The 22,218-nt window shown below is 42.2% G+C and overlaps 1 protein-coding gene across 3 annotated transcripts in view; it reads left to right on the top strand.

The window, feature by feature from the left end:
• dip2a (disco-interacting protein 2 homolog A) overlaps positions 1-22,218 on the top strand; it is a 79,333-nt gene that overhangs the window by 20,701 nt on the left and 36,414 nt on the right. The window contains exon 1 of one of the 3 annotated variants that reach the window (XM_061054273.1): positions 20,992-21,223. The exons of the other annotated variants lie outside the window; for them this stretch is intronic. The gene's annotated coding sequence lies outside the window, so the exon portion shown is untranslated. Of the gene's footprint in view, positions 1-20,991; positions 21,224-22,218 lie in introns of those variants that run through there. 3 annotated transcript variants of the gene reach the window in all.

Genomic DNA, 22,218 nt, shown 5'->3' with positions numbered 1-22,218 from the left:
GTTTTTTTCATGAGTCATAAAGACTAGCCTAAACAAAAGACAGTTTCCATGTCCTCACTTCTTGCTCGGGGTGTTTTTAGTGGAGGTTGCTCTCCTGAAAGATGAGACAAAAACTCCCTTTAGGACACCGTGAACACAGAACACTAATTGTTTAGGAGATCCTTTGAGAAAGACGCTAAGGAAGGACTTGAAGACAGATGGAGAAGAAGAAATACAAGAAGACAGATTCAGGGAAAGGACACAGAGAAAAACAAGGAGAAAGACTAATAAAGTCCAGTGTTCCTCCTCTTTTGTGGGAAGTTAAGGTTGGCAGATCTCCAGGCTGCTTTTACCCTGATGTCATCTAACATATCTCTGACCTCAGCTAGCATCTTGCCGAGCAGCGTAGAGCAAAATGATATGGCAACCAGATGACTGATTAGCAAAATTATGCAATGACGTCTTTCTTTGTGTGCTATTTGTATGGGACCTTTCTCACCATACATGGTCACAGAGTGTTGCCTACAGACAATGAAAGAAGGAAAGAACAAAATATATATGTTTGGTTTGTGACAGACCCTCTGAGGTCAGAAACATGATTCTGTTTTATCATGAAGGTAATTCAATTGACAGAGGTATAGCAGGAATATCACATTAATAATTTACAAATAGGAAGCAGGAAGTTAGCAACTTGACCTTGAAAAGAGTCAACAGCATACGGTGTAGCACAAAGTTTAGTTATATTAATGTAACAGAGGATTTCATGGGTTTCAGCTGACCATGTGACAGCCAGACAACCATCAGAGTTAATTTAGAAATAAAAACTCTTTTGAGGTTCATGTGATCTTCAGATAGTGTTACCAACATGGCAGGGAATAGTTAGTTCATGTTAGTTTTTGTGTGTGCTTAAATTCACCTAATGACTTCTCATCCATGTCTGTTTGAAGTCTGGCTAAGTTCATTTGATTGGTGTTGGCAATAAAACAAAACTCCATTGGTTGATGGATCATATGATAAGACCAAATGCTCCAGAACAGACATACTGGACCTTGTGATGTTAACAAGCTCTTGCGAGGTTTGTCTCAATTTTGCCATCCCCTGTGGACAAAGCGACACCTCTTATCTCTTATTTAATCCTACCCTGTACTTATGAAGTTAAGTTGTCTGACAAAGAATCTCATCCTGCTGGGTGGGTTGGTCGAGCAGGCGCCACCGATGCAGAGGCTTCGGTCCACCAGTTCGACTCCAGACCTTTGCCGTTTGATGAATGTCTACCCCGACTCTCTCCATCAAACATTTCCTGTCTGTTTCAGCTGTTTTATCCATTAAGGCAAAAGAGGTCAGATATTGTCTTTAAAAAAACTCATCCTGTTTCCTTTGTACTGTCAACCAAATCTCTCTTTGTAAATCTTATCTGTTGAAAAGCGTCCTTGTATACAGACCTCGAGGCAGCAGTGACATATAGTAAAATAAGTAAATAAAAATAATCAAGCATTCATTATTAATTTAAGGCTGTTTCATAACCAGTAAGAAACTCCTCACAGTAGGTTTAAGATTGTTTTCTCAGTTTTTGTTTTCTTGGTCAGAAATGAACTTTGAACGTCAGCTCAATACTATTGTACTGGGATTAGAATTAATTGTTGCATTTGCAGTTCTTGCTCCACTCTGTTTTCTTCTAATGCAAATGCTTTCACTTGAAAAATATCAACAGCTCAGCTTTGTCTGCGATTTGTGATGTAAACAAGAGTTTTTTTTTTGCGAGGCAGTTACTGGATTTGTTTGTGTCTGCTTCACACGTGCAGTCAAGTGTCTTATCCTCCAGTTTTGTCTTTGTGTCTTCGTAAAATGTGGGTTGGCTGTTCAGTGTATTGTCTGAGCTGATAGTGGTAGACTGGCCATGACTTGTGTCCCGTGTTTCCTGTTGGAAGCCTTACAAACACACATACACAAAGTCAAACCTCCTTCACTCTCCTTTGCTCCGTCTCCTGTCACTCTCTTTATTTAGTGTATCTTTCCTCTTGTTAATTTCATCTCCCATCATCCATCATGTCTATCTCAAACTTCTATTTGCCTTGTTTCTTTTCATCCTTTCTTTTTTATGTACTATCTTCCTTGTCTATTCTTCTTCCGCTCTCTTACACACCCTTCATTCTTCCTGCCTCCTGTCGTGCCTGCTCTCCATCCAGAGCTATTCAACCCAACTTCCCGTTGTAGTACATGAAAAGCATTACAGTTATTGTGCATACAGAAGCCCTGCCGTATCGCTGCAACCCCAGTCCGTTGGACCTTTTAAGGAGAGGAGCTCAGGCTGCCTCAGGGAGATGTTTAGCTCATGATTTATTATAAATCCTCCCCCGCTATCTACTGTAAGTTTTGAGGTTTCATTTTTCCAGTACATAGCAGAACTTCATGACCTGAGTCAGCATTTGTGTTTTAAGACTGCTGTAAATTGTGCTTAAAATATAGTCTGCGACAGCTGCTGAAATAGTATCACTTATTTGGAGTAAATGCAGAAAAAGTAGATCTTTTTTTTTGGGGGGGGGGGGGGGGGGGATAATAACCCAACTTATAAAACAACACAAAAACAGTTTGGACTGGACAGATGAAATAATGAAATCTGTCAGTGAAGCTACTAGACCGTGTCCTAAATCAGAGAGCGCATGTTTACATTGGTAATCCTTCCAGCACAATGGATGTGTGTTATCCATGTCACTCATCAGACCTGGGCAGTGTGCTGCCGAGGAGATAATACCAGCTGAGTGGCAACAGCTCATGTTTTTAATAGGGATCCGCGAGGTAAGCTGCAAGCTATGTAGGTTATGTCTTCATATCATGACAATCTGGGTGGATTAGGAATCAGGATTAAGCTATTGTGTGTCAAACTTGTCTTTACAGTGTGCAGTCATGTCTGTGTTAGGGTATGTTTGATCGGTGTGAGAGCAGGACAGTGAATATGTGCGTGCATTCCTGCAAGTACATTAATACATGCATGTGTGTGCTCGTGTCTATGAATCTGTTGCAAAGCGTGTGAGCAGACATGATCGCATTCACTTTGACTTTTTTTTTTCCTTTTGCCCACTGGCAAACAGAGTAACGTTGTGGGATGTGTGTTGAAGACCAGGTAGAGGAGTGAGCGTTGATTTGACAGCAGTTGGCTGCTAACTCACTCAGCTGGTTTTACTCTCAGCGAGGAGTGGAGATATGAGAAAAACACAGACAGGTTCACAAAAACAAACACAACCCCCCTTTATATCTGGAGTTAACTGAAGGTGGGGGCTTTTTAAAATGACAAGCAGCTCTCAAACACAGTATGTGTACACAATAACACAGACACACAGATTTGTGTGTGTGTGTGCGTGCGTGTGTGTGCGTGTGCTTATAGAAAAGGGAAACAGTTTGTGAGTCATAGGTCTACATTAGGATATAAGGATGTGTTTTAGAAGAGATTCCTAGCATGAAACAAAGGATTGGGGCCGTGTGTGTGTGTGTGTGTGTGTGTGTGTGTGTGTGTGTGTGTGTGTGTGTGTGTGTGTGTGTGTGTGTGTGTGTGTGTGTGTGTGTGTGTGTGTGTGTGTGTGTGTGTGTGTGTGTGTGTGTGTGTGTGTGTGTGTGTGTGTGTGTGTGTGTGTGTGTGTGTGTGTGTGTGTGTGTGTGTGTGTGTGTGTGTTGCAGACGTGGCATGGAGAAAATGGGGGATTTTTCATCGGCTGAGGATTTTAGACTGGGCATAGATGATGTGCGTTCATTCAGAACACTCTCAAATATGTGTCTATGTTGTGCTATTTGCTCCAATTGTTTCCTTTATTCATTTCTCTGTATGAAGTCTACTTACATTTTTCCCATGGAACAAGACTGTCTCAATATTGTGTCATGTAGTCATTCACACCAAAAGCTGTTTTTAAGAAGGAAGAAGGTTTCTTTTGGAATGATGGATGGATTCACGAATGTGTATGATTACTGTTGTTTGTGTGTCTTTGAGCTGTGAGCGTGTGTGGTCCTACAGTCTTAACAGCCCCTCAGTTTTCCTTTGTAGCATTCATCCCACACTCTGCCTCTTTGTCTACCTGTTATATGAAGGTGTCGCCTTGTAAATAACATGAGCACTCAGCCATTTGGGTTTACCTGTGTGTACATGTGTATTAACTGGTTTGTTTACATTTCCCATACTGCATGTAAGTGTGCACATTGTCATAGGGGAAGAGGGTGAGGGTGTTTTCAGCAGTGTGTGTGTTTTCTGTGGGTGTGTGTGTGTGTGTGTGTGTGTGTGTGTGTGTTTGAAAGAGACATAGCCAGCAGGGCAGGTGTCAGGTGGAGTGACAGGTGGCAGCTGGAAAAATCGGTGGATTTCCTCTTTTTAGTAACGGCTAATTAACTCCCACTTTCCCCCGCACCGTCCATTCATAGAGACTTTAGGTTTGTGCTCTTATACATGTTCTGTGTTGTACCCAGTGTCAGCAAGTTTAAAAAGAGTAGTTTAAGTCTTACTGACAGTTTAAATCAGTGGAGATAGTGAAAAAAAGTCCCTAAACAGGTTTGCTCAACTCTTTATTCAATACTTTTTTTCAGATAATAACTTATTGTGTCATGTGCAAACATATGGAGTAGGGCCCAACACCCATTAAAGCTAGCAGACCAGATTTTGTGGAATTCTTTTTAGTCAGGCAAACTTACAAAACAATGAAGTTTGAAGTGTATAATAGTTGGAAATAGAACAGACAGCATTTGTATTCACAACTTCTTCGTAACATGAAGCTGCAATGAAGGAGTGACAGGTAAGATTAAGGAAAAGAGGGTTAAAGTAAGCTGTAAAGAAGAGAGAGGGAGGAGAAGCAAGGTTTGTCTCTGTCTGTGAGGATCACCCCCGTGGGAAAAGACTCACATATCATCAAAAAGCAGAGAGATACTTTAAAACTACCACCCTGTTTCTTTGCTTATCTCTTTGTTTTGTTTTTTCTTGGTCAATTTTTTGTATTTCAATTGTTGTGTGTGTGTGTGTGTGTGTGTGTGTGTGTGTGTGTGTGTGTGTGTGTGTGTGTGTGTGTGTGTGTGTGTGTGTGTGTGTGTGTGTGTGTGTGTGTGTGTGTGTGTGTGTGTGTGTGTGTGTGTGTGTGTGTGTGTGTGTGTGTGTGTGTGTGTGTGTGTGTGTGTGTGTGTGTGTGTGTGTGTGTGTGTGTGCGCTTCAGAAGTCAGTTACTAGTCTGGTCTGATTCAGTTACAGATCAATTCTGTTAATCTTTCCGTTATGTGTGGTTTGTTCCTTGAAGCACACACACACACACACACACACACACACACATGCTCCCTTCCTTTCTTCTTCTGTTCATGTTTTGACCCCGAGTCAATCAGGGTCTCTTGACCTTCCGTCACCCCCTCAGATTAGTTGCCATAATTATCACACTCCATTAAACGTCCGTGAACAGCTGAGATGGCCAAGTACTGAGGGGCCCAGCTGTCTCCTCTGTAGTCTAATCTGCAGATCGTCATCATCCTTGCATCATCTGTGTGAGCCTCAGGTCATAATATGTACACACACATGGAGACAGGCAAACATGCAGGGGATCATCCCGCCTCCAGATCAGTGTTTGATCTGAAATGAAACACTATCTAGACCTACATGTGCAGTGCTTCACATAATTGCAATCACTGTCACTAAAGTGGACACAGTGAGGATTAAAGTGCTCGGGGTGGTTCCAACAATGAGCAAGAGACTATCAGTGGAAAGAGGGGTTAGATCGATTTGTTTGGCCTTCTGAAACGGTTTGCTTTGAAGGAGGATGTAACAGAACTGGATGTGTGTCAAACTGTTTTGGGGTGGGGTAGATGGAGACAACAGCTGATGGGTGGCGAGCAGCTCACTCACTATACCCCTTCTGGCGTCAGCTCAGTCGGCCGAGGCATGTGACATTTTTTTCTTTTAATTTAATTTGTTTGAGAGAGGGGGAAAATCCCACCAAGATTTCTTTGAAAATTCATAAAGTCTGAAAGTGGATATGATTGATGGATTCCTGCTGAATAAAACTATAGAGCCCCAGCATGGCCAATATAAAGGTGACAGTTTATTTGTTGTGCTAGCTAGCGGGTTTAAGGGCTGATGAAGTCAGTCTGTAGGTTGGTGGTTTTTTAACAAATTAATGTGAATTTCTGTGATTTTTTGTGTGCCAACCTTGAGGTTCTGTAGAGTGATAGACTTTATTTTGCACTGTGAGGGAAGCGCTATAGCATACTATTCAGATTGAAATATCTTGACAATTATTGGATGAATTGCAAGGAATTTTTGCTAAAGACACTCGTGTTCCTATCTGGTAGTAATCCAAATTACATTGGTGATCCTTCAGCTTCTCCTCGTGCCCATTCACCCATGTCCATTATCAATTTGCCAACAATTATATCATGACAAATACTTGGCAAAACTAATGACATTTCCATCAGACCATGTTGTATTTTGTTATAGCATTAACAACCAATAAAATAAAAATGCCAACATGTTAAAAATCTGCATACGCATTTCGCTCATAGCACCTCTATGCTTTAGTGCAGTTTTTGATTCTGGGTGTAGTCCAGTTGAGGATACAGGTAGAATACATACTGCAGAGGCTGTTTTGTTTCCAACAAAATCATTATTTTATAAAACACTGCTGCGACTATGGGGCTCAAGGATACAGAAAGGTAGATGATATTCACAGAGAAGCACCATCTGATATCAAACTTTATAGAATTTCAAACCATTTACTTCTCGATCTGCATCCTGAGTTATTCCCATTGGACCTCTGACATGCGACGGATCTAGAAATCCCCCAGTGACATCATCAGACAGAACAACACTATACTACACTGTGTGCTTCTTCACACTGCCTCTAACTTCCGCCTTGCCCGCTGTTTTTTTTACTCCTCTCCTCAGAGAATGTACCCTCCAGACAAACACTCCTGCCCCGCTCTGGCAGCCTTGTGAAACACTGGTCTGATGTCTGTCGTTCCTCTGCTCTGCTTAAATCAGTCTATCCAACAACAGCTCTTGTTTCTGACTCCCTGCTTCTTTCCCTCAATGTCCTGCCATCTCTTTGTTTCTCCCTCCTCTGACCTGTCTGTCCAGTGGAACTAGTTTCTCTGGCTGTTGATAGCAGCATGTTGAACTTTCTCTTTAGTGTAATTGCTGTCAAAAACAAGACTTTTTGTCATAAAGTTTGTGTCATAAAAAAATCTATGTAAATATGACTTATGCAAAAACAGAAGGGTAACAGCCTACTTAGGTGCACTCCATGCAAATGATTGCAAAGTAAACTAAAGTGAAAGTGGGTCATAGCAGTGGTGAAGAATAGAACAAAAATATGCGAGCTACTGGAGCAGTTAAAAAATATAATATAGAATATAATATAAAAAATCAAATAATGCAGTAAATGAAGCATATTGTCAATAAAAAAGGGAAATATTTGCCTTGAGCCTTTTGTTTTTGTTTTTTAAGTTTTCACTGTGTTGATTGTTGACAGATTTACAGGCTGGAAAAAAAAAGCATGCAGAAGTGTGAAAACACAGGCAGTGATCCTGTTCTTTAAAAAACACACAGTAGAGTCTAAATATAGTTGAGTTTTGTTTTCATTCAAATCACACTTTAAATAGCATTTGAAAAGGACATTTTTAAATGAGCTACAAATGTGACGTACGACTTAGGGATTTATTTGTCTTAATAACTTACCTGTAACCTCTGTTACCCTTAAGAGAAGAAGAGAGAAATATCTTCTCTGAACATAGAATCAGATTGTATCAAACGGTGTACGCAATAGATTTGGGGTTGGCTTTTAATCTTTTTGATAAAGCTCTGTACTAAATTCAGTGTTTCCCTGGCAATCAGCCAGGCAGGGTAGATTAAGTAGAGGATTGATGGGATATTTTAACCCTCCAAAAAAAGAGTCTATTGTGTAGGCGTGAATCAATAAAGTGCGGTAAATAGAGTCGGCTGACGTGACATATGCTGTAGCTGAGTGCCTGCCATTGATGATTTATTCCGTTCCCTGATGGGTCATGAAACTGATCAATTAATCAGCAAGGATCAGGTGTGTAATCAGATGATCTTTAATGTTTGGCATGTGGCCGTCTGAACGTGCGCTGGTATATCGGCCCATCTGTCCATCTACTGAAATCACGTTTTTCTTTATGTTCGAGCCCTACACTCTACTTTTGTGTCAGTGTCTCTCCGGATGCAAAGTCTCCACCAGGAGCTCCTTCCTGGTTACTTGCAAAGACAGCATGTGTTTTCCCTCCCTCCCAGATACACACACTCACACACCCATAGACATATTCCTCCCCTCCCTGTGCTCGACACCAACAGGAAGGAGAGCGGAAACAAAGAGCCCACTTCCTGAGCGTACAGCCTGCGTGCTACACAATGGAAAAGGAAGTGCCTGGCAACTGTAAGAGAGGCCGCAGAGTGTGAAGGCAAGATAAAGCGGTCTCTCCATCCCCCCTCTTATGTCTGTCATTTTCCATCACCCTCTCTTTAAGGGCATGACCTTCTCCTGAGTATGTTTATTCTACCTTCATGTCCTGCTCTAAAGGGATACAGCATTTCTGGTCTCTTTTTTCCAGTCAGATTTCTTCTATTTCTAACGGTTGATGGCTAGCTTTCTTTGGTCTACTTTCTGTTGATCTGCCCTCATTCTCTCAGTAAACAATCAATCTTTTTCAGTGCAGTCACGCCCCATGTCAGACGACTCTCTAGAGCACTGCTGCTGTCACCATAGCGACCTTTGCTTAGGATGGACAATCTTGGACAGCAGGGGACTGTGGACTCTACAGATGCTGAAAGCCTTGCTTTAAATCAAGACTGCTGGCCCGGCTGGATGAGATAGAGACTCACTCTAAAGTCTGTAAAGACAAAAAAAAAAAAACTAAGTTGAAGCAGTCATAATACCAAGATCCATACAACTAAATGGGGTTGAAGACATGAAAATAGAAAGTTGCATTTAAAGTTTGAATAAAACATGTACAGAGACACAAACATGGAGGCTAAAAAGAGGTCCACTTCAACTTGTAGCCAGGCTGTCATGATTCATCCCCTCCTAACGTCCACTTCTTTATGATTCAAGGCTTCATCCCTCCCCTGGCATTACTCTTGGGAGGCAGGTCTTTGCTCGGCTTACAACTTCAAAGTACAGCCCCCTCCCAGGCATTTTCCCCCTACCTTCTCAATCCCTCTCTTCCTTTATTTGTATTCTCTCTCTTCTCTCCATTGTTCAATTGATTTCTATCCCCCTTCTTTTGCCCCCCCCCCCCTTTCATCCTCTATCTCTCAGCTCCTTTTCCCTTTCCTTCCTTTTTTTTTCTCACCCTCAATCTCTCTTCAAGTGAATCCCACCAGTCCAAACACATCAAAGGCATGGCGTCTTCCTCTCTTATGGCGGTCATTTACCCTGCTTGTTGAGTGGGCAGGCAGGTTTTATGCCAAGGCCAGGTACCCTCAGGGGAGGATCCGGAGCAGCGTGGAAACTCAATGTTCCTTTTCTAGTGATTAGAGTGTGGAAAAAGTAAAGGCTCATAAAATGAATATGTCATACTAGGTGAATTGTACCAGGCATTGTTTCTGATTGAAAAGCTCAGACTGAGAACGAACAACAAGCTATAATCTTAAATGACTTGCATCTCTTTATTTCTCTTTCTCAGTTTCCATCTACACAAGTATTTTTAGAGGAACTTCCTATTTTTCAGGAAACGCCATAAAGCGAGCGACAAAGCATGAAATACTACACTGAGAGGCCCTGTATGGCATCTTTTTTAATAGCAGCAGAGCTTTGTACCACATAATATCTCCCTTCAACTGGGATTGTACAGCAGGCCTAACTACGGGTCTCCACAATGACATGCCTCTATTATCAAATTTCCTGTTCTACTGCTCTGTCATGCTTTCCATAAGAGAGAGCAAGTGACAGTTATGAAGTAAAAAAAAAAATCTGCTTTAGCTTTGCTCTTTGGAATATGATTCCTTTAAAGTGGATGCTAAAATAATGAGCAGCATATAACACATATAGTTAATCTGATATCTGTATTCTTTTGTTGCAGTTGTTTACTCCTACAAGGAAGGAAGTTCATTTTTATAGTTGTTTTTAAATAGTTTTGTAGTTGTTCTTTTGTCCCATCAAATAAGGGCTGCGACTCACATCCATACTAAATATGCAGAGGCATCTCAACACAGGCACATTAACATTTTCATACCAATGAACACACACACCACTGCGCCGCCTTTGTCTCTGTTCGGTCAGTAGCGACCTTCAGTCAGTGGTAGGAGGTAAGTGTCCAGTGTGCAGCACAGATTAGTTCAGCCTGACACAAGCTGCAAACTTGCATTAGTAAATCCTATTGAGGGTCAGTCACAGGCTGGCATCACTCTCTCAAAGGTACAGTGAAGCACAGACATCTGTCACTCAACCTCGCATCACATTTACCTCCCTCATTGGACCTCTGTGCCCGCCCCATCTCTGCCTGCAATGACCCACATCTGCAATCTCAGCATTATGCATAACGGGGACAAGGCTCATTTATAGGGAGGTGCTTAACTGCCTTTAAAATCAGTTACTGCTCTTTGTGTTCAGATGTGTTTGTACTTTGGAAGTCTTTTAATCAATGCTGAGATCATACTTATAGAAACTTACATTTTCTACATTAATGTATAAAATTAGTGATCTAAAGAAAGAGCGTTGAATTAAAACAGAATATGTAATAATTCCAAATAATACTGTAACATTTCTGACCTCTTTTCTTAGTCTGTCTGTACGTTTGTTAGGAGAATATTCAAACAAAAAGGTAAGTTAACAGATGCACTAAAACAAAAAACAGCTCATTGTGCTAAGAACAAATAATTAGCTTGTTTTGTAGATCCTGGAGTTCTAGATTGTTTCTTTAACCTTTCACTTTTTATTTTTTATTTTAACAATGCAATCGCATGCAAGGAAAAATAGATCCAGATTAAAAACATCCATCACATTATCTATTATTAAAGACAAAAATCAAGATACTTGTGCAGGTTTAATGGAGGCATCTGCACTCTGCATCCAGCAGATTGCCAGCAGATTTACAGATTACAGCTCGTAAAATAATAGAGATCATCCTTTCAGCACATAGAGTGCATCCCAGATGTAAACACAATGGTGTAAATATAAACCCGTGCAGGACGATGATGGGTCCTGCTCGTCTGTACGGGTCAAGAGCGGGACTCTGTTTGAGTGCAGCTCTTGGCTTGTGCTGCTAAAGAAACTGATTGCTTTTTTATAGCTTGGCCTTTGTTGAAGAGAGCTGATCACACAAAGCTCAGCTTCATTAAGGGTACACTCATTAGGAAACACACACACACACACTGTGATAGATGAGTACAGGCTTCTCAGCACATTGCATGCGCACACACACACACACGCACACACGCATACACACACACACACAACCAGTAGACAGGGTTTGCATCTGCACCTAAAGCTATCAACATCTAGCTATGGCTGTGTCTGCACTCATCACCGAGTTTGCCCCATGCCAGAAAAGAGTTATGGTAATAATAGTCTAAAATAGTAGAATAATTATTTTTTTAAACTTTAATAACTTGATTTACCTTAACTTGATTTAAATGAAAGAAAAAAAGATAGAGTAGGTGGACGAGAAGAAAAGGAAGATGAGAATACTACTTATGATGATATGATGAAGGACAAAAAGAGGTGAGCAGAGGATGCCAACCAGCAACACATCTCTCTAGCACCCTCTGTTGGACACATTAGACAAAAGCCCACCACTCATTCACTCTCTGTGTGCCTTCAGATGACGTTTGTCAAGATGCTTACAATGTCACATGATAAGCCTGACAGAAGGAGCTCTTTTCATACTTTTACCCAGCTGTGTGGAATATTATATCATCACAGTAAAATGAATGTTTCATGTGAGCTAGGATTTAATTGTTTCTCAGACGCACAGGACGCCTTATTTTTTGAAAATGTCATTAAAAAAAAGTGTGTGTGTGAGTGTGAGTGTGTGTGTGTGTGGGGTAGCATTTGTGGTTTGTGTATCACTGAGTAATGGACTCATTAGAGCAGGAGCTCTTCACATGTGCTCCAGCTGGACTGTCTCCTCAAACCACCTCTGCTCTCATTATCATAGACAATAGACAGTACTCCACACCCCTCCCCTGCTCACTGTCCCACTCTCACTCTTACTACCAGCCAGGTACAAAGAGAACTCTCCAGACTCCACATCAGAAAAGCCAGTGGACCAGACAACATCAGTCCCAGGATCCTCAAGGTGTGTGCTGGGCAGCTTGCAGGAGTCTTTCAGCACCTCTTCAACCTCTCCCTGAGGCTGATGATGGTGCCTGACCTGTGGAAGACCTCCTGCATCGTCCCAATCCCAAAGAAAGGTCGTCCCAGCGCTCTCAATGACTACAGACCTGTGGCACTCACGTCACATGTCATGAAGACATTTGAGAGGCTGGTTCTCCAGCACCTGAGGACCCTGCTCACTGCTTTCCAGGATCCGTTGCAGTTTGCATATCAGAGGCACATTGGTGTGGAGGATGCTATCATCTTCCTGACACACAAAGCCCTGTCACACCTGGAGACGAAGGGAAGCACTGTGAGAGTCATGTTCTTTGACTTCTCCAGTGCTTTCAATACCATCCAGCCCTGCCTCCTGAGGGACAAACTGCTGGATATGCAGCTGCACCCTGACACCACAGCTTGGATTTTTAACTACCTCACGGGCCGGCCACAGTATGTCAGAGTCGACGGCTGTGTCTCTGATGTAGTGACGGGCAACACAGGAGTACCTCAAGGAACTGTTCTGGCGCCTTTCCTCTTCACTCTCTTCACATCAGACTTCAGGTTTAACTCTGGTTCCTGCCACCTCCAAAAGTTTTCCGACGACTCCTCCATTGTTGGGTGCATCACTGATGACGACGAGAAGGAGTACAGAGGACTGTTAGAGAGCTTCGTCACATGGTGTGAAAGCAACCACCTGAAGCTCAACATCAGCAAAACAAAGGAGGTGGTAGTGGACTACCGGAAGAAGAAGAGGCCCCCTGCCCCGGTCATCATCCAGGGGGAGGAAGTGGAGAGGGTGGACTCATACAAGTACCTTGGGGTCTACATCAACAATAAACTGGACTGGACTCACAACTCTGACGCCCTCTTCAGGAAGGGACAGAGCAGGATGTTCTTCCTGAGGAGACTCAGATCGTTCAGTGTCTGCAACAGACTCCTGAAGACCTTCTACCAGTCTGTGGTGGCCAGCGCCCTCTTCTTTGCTGTGGCGTGCTGGTGGGGTGGCATCAAGACTGGTGAGGCAAACAGGCTGAACAAGCTGGTGAGGAAGGCCCGCTCTGTAGTGGGTCTTGATCTGGACAGTTTGGAGACAGTGGGTGAGAGGAGGATGAAGGACAAAATCTTATCCATCCTGGATAACTCCTCTCACCCCCTACATGGTGAGCTGTGGCAGAGGGGCAGCTCCTTCAGCCAACGCCTCATCCCCCCCAGGTGCAAAACAGAGCGTTTCAGGCGCTCCTTTGTGCCCACTGCCATCAGACTGTACAACAGCAGCCTATGACTACAATAACAGTATGTCCTGGACACTAAACTTCACCCCCATAGAACACTACCCCCATGGCCCCATGGCCATGGCTTCATTATTATCATTGTATTATTATTATTATTATTATTATTACTTAGCATCCATATATATATATATTCATATATACTATACATTCTATATATTTATTATATTATTATACTAGTCTGTATTATATAACACTTCATTATACTACACTATATTGGTCATACTGCACTATATTATATTATATTATATTATACTACATTATATTATATAACTATAACTATAACTATAACTACACTCTGCATCTTGCTGCTATTTATCACACAGAGTCACTTTAATCACAGTCACTTTATCTTGTCATTCTCTGTAAATACTGTCTCAATTCTCAATTCCCCCCTGCTAACTTCATTCATTCATTCATTCATTCATTTTGTACTTGTATATACCCCTTGTTTTTTATTTTTTATTTATTTTTATTTTTATTTTATTTTATTTTATATTTTATTCTTATTTTTATTTTTATTTTATTTTATTTTATTTTATTTTTATTTATTCTGTTTAATGTGTATTTTGTATTTTCGAGCTTCTTGTCTGTGCTGCTGTAACACCCGAATTTCCCCTCTGGGGATCAATAAAGTATTATCCTATCCTATCCTATCCTATCCTATAGTGTCGACTGTGTGTGTGTGTGTGTGTGTGTGTGTGTGTGTGTGTGTGTGTGTGTGTGTGTGTGTGTGTGTGTGTGTGTGTGTGTGTGTGTGTGTGTGTGTGTGTGTGTGTGTGTGTGTGTGTGTGTGTGTGTGTGTGTGTGTGTGTGTGTGTGTGTGTGTGTGTGTGTGTGTGTGTGTGTGTGTGTGTGTGTGTGTGTGTGTGTGTGTGTGTGTGTGTGTGTGTGTGTGTGTGTGTGTGTGTGTGTGTGTGTGTGTGTGTGTGTGTGTGTGTGTGTGTGTGTGTGTGTGTGTGTGTGTGTGTGTGTGTGTGTGTGTGTGTGTGTGTGTGTGTGTGTGTGTGTGTGTGTGTGTGTGTAATTGGGCATGGGTCTGTATATAGAAATGTTTGTTTTTCCTTTTATATAGGTGTTTTATTAATGATGTGTGTTTGTGTGTGTGTTTCTTAGTCACAGTATTTGTCAACTTTGCTGTGTTAGTTGATCTATCAAAGCAGGAGCCTGGAAATGTGTGTGTGTGTGTGTGTGTGTGTGTGTGTGTGTGTGTGTGTGTGTTTGTATTGAGGGGTTGGATCTCATTTGAGGCTAACTCTCTTTCTCTCCATCCCTCACACACACACACACACACACACACACACACACACACACACACACACACACACACACACACACACACACACACACACACACACACAAAACCTCAGAACAGAATGTTTTACTGTCTGTAGCCCAGAGAATAACCTGAACTTGTATTAAGCAGTGACTGAACAAAGCAGTACAATCATATAGCCACGAAGAAGACCTACACATCTTTGTTCTCTCTAAACCCAGCAGTCAGTGTCGTGCAGCACTTTTCTTTTCTTCACCCTCCACTTATAAACATCTAGTCTGAGGGCGACCAGATGTTCCAGCCGTCCCTGGTCATGTTAACAAGAGCCGGGGGTTTGTTGAGCTGTGCGTGGTGTTAAAATTTAAAAGGCTTAAGTCCGGCCTTGAGAGCGCTATCACTGCTCCACATAATTACTTGGGTACAGCCTGAGTAGCATAGTTCAGGCAGATATGTAACGGAGAGAGTGAAAGTGCCACTGTGCTGAATTATACATGAGCAATCACGTTAAGCCAAAAAGAGTGTAAGGATGTGCTTGTTTTTCACACATAATCAACAATTCCTAGGAACATAGAGTTGAGGAATGCTTTAAAGAAATAACTAGCTTGATTCTAAAGGTTGGTAATTACTATTACATCTTGGCATCTTTCTATACATTAACATATGATCCATATAAAGGTCACTGCTGCATTGATGGTGAATGATCTAAACACTTAAATCAGGTACAGAGAAGAAAGACATGGTCAGAATAAAAATAAAGGAAATGGTGAGAGAAGAATTGTGAAATAAACAGGGAAGAAAAGGGGAAAATAAAGATGTGTTGAGATGGCATTCTGCTTTAAATGTGTTAGAGTGTTGTGTGTGTGGTGCAGGGAGGTTGCAAAAGGAAAATAGATGAACAGATGGTGATGGAGAGGAGGTGAGGCCTGTGGCACCCTGTCCAAAACCTGGTGAGATTGGCCTTGTGTCCTGTTTGTATGTGTTGCAAAGAGAGAGAACTGTAGGTGAGCAGTGTGTCATTCTATCTGTGTATATGAGCAAGAGACAGCTAGACACTGCAATTGTCTAAATGCAATATCCAGACTGTGATAAAACCTTGTTCCATAATAGTCTTAAAGGATATAAACTTGTGTAAGTTGAGGATTGGTTTCCTGTTGCTTTTTGTCATTTGTTACATTATTTTTTGTTGTTTTTCCAGACAAAACATTCAATTCACTAACCTCACCTTGAAGAAAATGTTGTTGATATATTGTGTCAATTTCTCACGATGCTGGGCTCCCCTCTGAGACTGGGTCATGAATCACAGGCAGGAACAAAAGACTGTGCCGTTTGTAGCAGAGGCTAGCCCTGGCCCCTGACATATTTAGATATGGACGAGATTGGGCGTTTTCAGGGTGCCTGGCTACACAAACACACACTCAAGCGCTAAGTTGGGGGCCATCTCGTATTCTACAAAGTGTATCAGTGGTTGCATGCTTTAATTGGATTGCCACGGTGGCCATGTGTAGATGTTTAGCTGTTTTGTGTTCTCATGCAAAACCCCAAGCCCTCTCCCACCCTGCTTTCCCTCCCTATAGCAAAGGTGTTTATGTGTGTGTATGCAAGGGGCTTAATGGCTAAGCCTGTGTCAGGCAGGCAAAAAACATGCTCATTCATATGGTAATAACCAGGCAGAGAAAAAGACAATAAATCTCTAAAACATCCTCTGAGACCGAAGGAGAAGGGAGCGGATCCCACAGAGCTAGAGCTTTAGACGGGGCTCCAGCGCATATCTCAAAAATCCAGGGATGCAGGATTTATCTACAGAGGTACATGATGGAAGGTCTGGAAACTGTTAGTTCCTCATGGATGCAGTAGGTTTAAGAATTTATTTTAACTGTCATTGTGTCTGATTGTTTCATATGGATGACAAAATAATTATTAATGTATTTGCAAACTTTAGGAAAATGCAGTATTTGCATATCACTTTGCTGTTTAAAAACACAAATGCTTTAGGCACAGCAAGTGCTTCTGTTTAAACTTCAGAGCCTTGGCATTAGTTTTTTTTTCAGGTTATTTTACAGGTCCCCTGAGGGAGGTAAACAACCCGACTGCATGCGCCATGTTTGGCTGAGCAGAGCTGAAAAGCATCTGGACAACTTACAACTTCACAAAATTCTCCAAATGGTTCTGCCATTCTGGGTTTTTTGTGTGTTTTTCATTGAGAAAATCATATTGTATAGTAGGTGAATAGATACATAAATTCCTGAATGGAGAACATTTGTGAAACTGACTTAACACCAAGAGTTATTTAATGTGAAGGCTGCATCTAGCGATTAATGCTAGATGGTTGGAAAAGCAATTTTTTGATGTTGAAAATGTGTATGGAGCTTAGAGTGAACTATTTAGGCATGCATTTTGCTTTTTGTTCCATCAACTCCAGCTCTTCTACCTCTATAACTACTCCAGCACTAATGTGTTGGCCAAATGACCACAGCACACGTGATTTTCTGCAGCTCAAGAGGGACCAGCAGAACAGATTCATAGGCGTGTCATGACATAACTTAATCAGCATGGTGTACAGTACTCATGAGCTTAACAGTACAGAACAGTAAGGTAGTCTGTCCATGGCAGTGTGACTTGAGGCTGTAGCTCTGCTTGTTGGCTGTGAACAGATTCTTGTGTTTCGAAGCAGAGTCTTTATTCTGAGGCTCCCGGCCTGGTCACGCCTGTCACACAGATGTCTTGCTTTGCAAATCACACAGACTCACACAATAACACATAGGCAACATGAAAGGACTTAAACAATGAGAGGCTGTAGACTGTAGTCTTTTTACATTTCAGTTCCCTCATTCAGTAAGTGTGTTAAAATAGTAAAACAGAGACTGAAAGTGCAAAATACATAACACTCCTGAAAAGGCTCTAAATCTTGTGAGGTCAACAGTGCTCTCTGTTGTCATTGATCAGTGTGGATTAATTGAGCCATATGTGCAGAGGGTGATGTTAGATAATTGGAGAGGTTGTCCTGCCATCCATTTGGAAGTGACGCAAAACACCTCTGTCAAACTCTGGCTGAGGGCCAGAATATCAGCACATCGCTCAGTCACAAAGTAGTGCACCAGAAGTATCATGCTTCTGAATGGAACAGACTTCAACAGAGATGAATATGTTTGGACCGAAGCCAAATCTGTGTCTCTCACACACACACACTCATGGACAAAACGCAATCAACCCTAACCTTAAACATGGTAATTTATCTTACCCCAAAACATAAACTCTAAACCCTGAACCCAATCGTAACCCTCAAACATCAGGGTCAGGGCTGTCCCCCCTGTTCAAAAATGACATCATAACTGGTCTTTAACTGAACATTGTCAATTTAAAGATATCATAATTAGAGATACAAATATCAAGCACAGGCAGAGGTGACCAGTTCACAGTTCGCGTGTGTGTGTGTGTGTGTGTGGGGACTGGGACCAACAGACACAGGAACTCTAGGATCAGGCATATCAGTGTGTGTGTGTGTGTGTGTGTGTGTGTGTGTGTGTGTGTGTGTGTGTGTGTGTGTGTGTGTGTGTGTGTGTGTGTGTGTGTGTGTGTGTGTGTGTGTGTGTGTGTGTGTGTGTGTGTGTGTGTGTGTGTGTGTGTGTGTGTGTGTGTGTGTGTGTGTGTGTGTGTGTGTGTGTGTGTGTGTGTGTGTGTGTGTGTGTGTGTGTGTGTGTGTGTGTGTGTGTGTGTAATGGCTCTATCCCCCATCTGGAAAATTTGCTCAATCTGCATCTGTCTCTTTGTGAGAGCTGGTGTGAGCATTTCAGTTGTGTGTGTGTGTTCCTTTGATGTGTGTGCGTGTACAGTATCAGTGTTTATTCATCACTGTTAATTATGCCCCCCCCCCCCCTCTTGTCTGCTCCCCAAATCAGTGCACAGCTGCAGGGCCCCGCGAGTAAAGCAGCTCTGCATCTAATGTCTTATTATTCACGCTGTCTGTCTGCTCACCAGCCATACAGAGCCTAGGGGATGGAAGGAGGTTTTGGGCTCTGTGTGTGTCTATGTGTGTGTGTGTCTGTGTGTGTGTCTGTGTGTGTGTGTGTGTGTGTGTGTGTGTGTGTGTGTGTGTGTGTGTGTGTCTGTGTGTCTGTGTGTCTGTGTGTGTGTGTGTGCATATGGGATGAGGGGGCTATGTATTAGCAATGTGGTAATTGAGGGTTCACTCAGTCTCCTTATTCGTTGGCACTACTTAATTAAAAGCTATGCGACAGTGTGATTGGAACGGCTGATGGATGGGGACTGGGACCAACAGACACAGGAACTCTAGGATCAGGCATATCTGTGTGTGTGTGTGTGTGTGTGTGTGTGTGTGTGTGTGTGTGTGTGTGTGTGTGTGTGTGTCAGCATGTGTCTGTGAGTCAAGTGAAAGGAAGAGGAAGTCATTACCTTTTAATCATATCCTCCTTTATTCCTTATCCTTTTTTCTCTCCTCTTTTTTTCCTTCTCATGCCTCCCTTTTTGTCTCCAAATTCTCCCTAAAGCCTCCCCCCAGTCCATCCCCCACCCCCCATTTCTCCAGCTGGCTCTCAGTGTCAAGCTCCTTGTCATCTTCAATCAACCCCTCTTTTCTGCAAGACTTACCCTTTTTCCTCTCCTCCCTGAGTGCCTTGAACCTTCTAGTAGGATGTGTGTCACATCAATGATCCTACACTGTCTGCAGTCATGTCATTCAGTATGACTCGAGCAGTGCAAAGGAAAACATCATTTGTCAAATACCATGTTTGTTTCAGCATTGAGGTTACATGACATGTTTTGGCTGGATATTGAAAGTTACCATACTGCTTTGTTAGCTTAAAGCTACTTTCAGTGTGTGATTTTTCCTGGAATAAAACCATGATAGAGCTCATTCCGGTGTGCTGTCTACTTTGTGTTACATGAAAAGCTGTGTACTGTGAATATACAAACAATGTGACAAGATCCACTTATGCAATGCGAAGCTGTTCAATCAAATGTTTTGTTTTCTGGAAAACAAACAAATAATGTATTTATAATTAAAATATTCAGTGATTAACTTTTTTTTCTAGGTTAAATTATTGATCAATTAAATTAATCCCAAGTTTCAAAAAGTATTTTCTATTGGACGTCACAATATTGTGAGGATTTTTTTAATCTTCTCAGTTTATCTAGTACTGAATGGCTACTTGTCACGTGAGCTTAATCAAAAACACAGACAGTGTTAGACTAGTTCAAGGTGACATGTTCATGTTCATCTCAGCCTTTAGAACCTAAGATAATCTGTGTGTGAGTAGGCGTTTGCTTGATTGTTTGTGTGCGCTAGCAAGCAATAATTGAGCCTAATTATATGCAGCTATTCATTGAAACTTACTGCCACAGGGTGAATGGGTCTCTAATTTCTGAAATAAAACACACACCCACACACACACACACACACACACACAGAAGCATGCACACTCAGGCGATGAGCCCACTGGGACAGCTGTAGTACTGTATCACCAACCAGTCTAAACACACAGCAGTGGTTTCCTCCACATCAAAGGGTTCCTTGCACACAATAAGCCCATTCCTACCCCTGCAAAGCTTCTTCTTCACTTTAAAATTGCCCACAAAACAAATGCAAGTGGGAAACTACGAAAGCATTACAGCCGTTAGAGGTTAGAGCCTGTGGAGCTGTACAGTATCACGACGACTTGATCTTGCTGGCCAGGTGGTTGTGTGCTAACATCCACCATAGAGCAGGTATATATGAATCATTTGTGGCCTTTCAAGCATTAATCTGCTATGCTAAGGTTGCCTGCATCTGTATGGAAGCTTCTTCCTGACAATGAAAGCAGGTTTGCATGCTTTGTAACTTCACCTTTACAAACATGTTTTAACAGGCTAGCAAAGCTGCCTCCATAGTCCTTGTACAGTGTGTGAGTGTATGTGTAACATTGGTATGTGGGAAGGTGGTGGTGGTGGGGGGGGGGGGGGGGGGGATCTGCTTTTGACACCCTAATCCTGCAGCCTAGTTTGGCTTTGTGTGGAGACCTTAGCTGGGAGGAGTGAGAGATGGAGAGAGAGAGGGAGAAGGAGGGGGTATCAGGGGCAGTTGATGGAAGAGGGGGGGGGGCTGACAAGAGCGAGGGGTTTGAGTGAGGGCGAGAGGGAGGGGAGTGATGGAAAGGGAGAACGAGGGAGATGGGGTTTCGTTCATTCTCCTGCTTTCTCTATGAAAGGAAACAAAGGATGCTGAATGGCCTGACTTATGTCAGCTGGACTTCTTAGAGTTTTCCTGTTAGCTGGTTAGCCAGTTAGCGTCCACTGACATATGCTTGTATTCTGCTGCTGGTCTTTTCCCATCCCTCTGTGCATCTCTCTGTCCTGCTGAAGACGTCTTATTGCTGCTCTGCTTGCTTCCCAGGCTCCGGCATGTGAGTTATTCTGCTTGTGTTTGTGCATGTTAAAACTATTTACAGTGGGTCTGCTGTAGTCATATTTTTCTTTTTCTTGGTTAGTGTTTTTGTCATGTAGTCAGTGTAATAAGCCAGACATGCGGTTTAGCCTGTGGTGTGGATCTGCTCTTTATCCCTCCATTCTCCCGCTTTGCCTTTTACTCATATCTCTTTTCTTTTTAATCCTTTCAGCAGTATCAGGTACATTTTCTACATCTGTCAGAAGCAGCCAGGAGCACAGTTATATGCATGGAGATTTACCTAGATTTGGATGAATGAGACACATACTGCCCACAGATGACCATGCACACACCTGAAAAAAAGTATTTTCCAGTTGTCAAACTGATATGCATCATCCACGGTAAAGCTTAATCCAAATCTGCAAAAGAACTGACTAGTGTTTTTCTTCCAGGGACCTAATGCTAAATGACAGCTTGCTACATCTGCTTTTGTTGGACCCGACACACAAGCCTAGAGAGAAAACGTGCCCTAAATATTTAGCTGTGGTGTTGCTCTGGCTGAAGGGCAGACAGCTTGGTTGCTGGCTTGGCAAAAGTGTTGGCACATTGTGGGTCAGCCTGGCACAGGAACTGACATAGAGAGTAGGTGGGGCAGGCTCTCCGGCTGTCTGTCATTTAGAAAGAGAGGATTGGCAGTGTGGCAATGATTTTATTTTATTTCAGGGAAAGACACATTTTGGACAATTATTTAGCAGAACTGCTAATTTGAATACAATACATAATTATCGAAAATGTTAATTGATGTGTAATCCAAACATTAAAATGTATATTCAGAGTCATTTGAATCCAAACATTTGAAATATAAAGCCAGAGTCCAAATCTAAGTTCCTGCAAAATACTTTGGTGGCCTTGAACTTGTCATCATTCACTTGAAGGCTTAATGTATAAAACATGACATATAGACAATCAATTGAAATAAATGTTTATAACAATAAAAGCCACCATCGCTAATTC

The sequence above is a fragment of the Labrus mixtus genome, chromosome 13 (genome assembly GCF_963584025.1).
Source record: "Labrus mixtus chromosome 13, fLabMix1.1, whole genome shotgun sequence".
NCBI lineage: Eukaryota > Metazoa > Chordata > Actinopteri > Labriformes > Labridae > Labrus > Labrus mixtus.
Note: the sequence above shows the minus strand (reverse complement) of the source record. Positions and strands in the feature narration are given on the sequence as shown.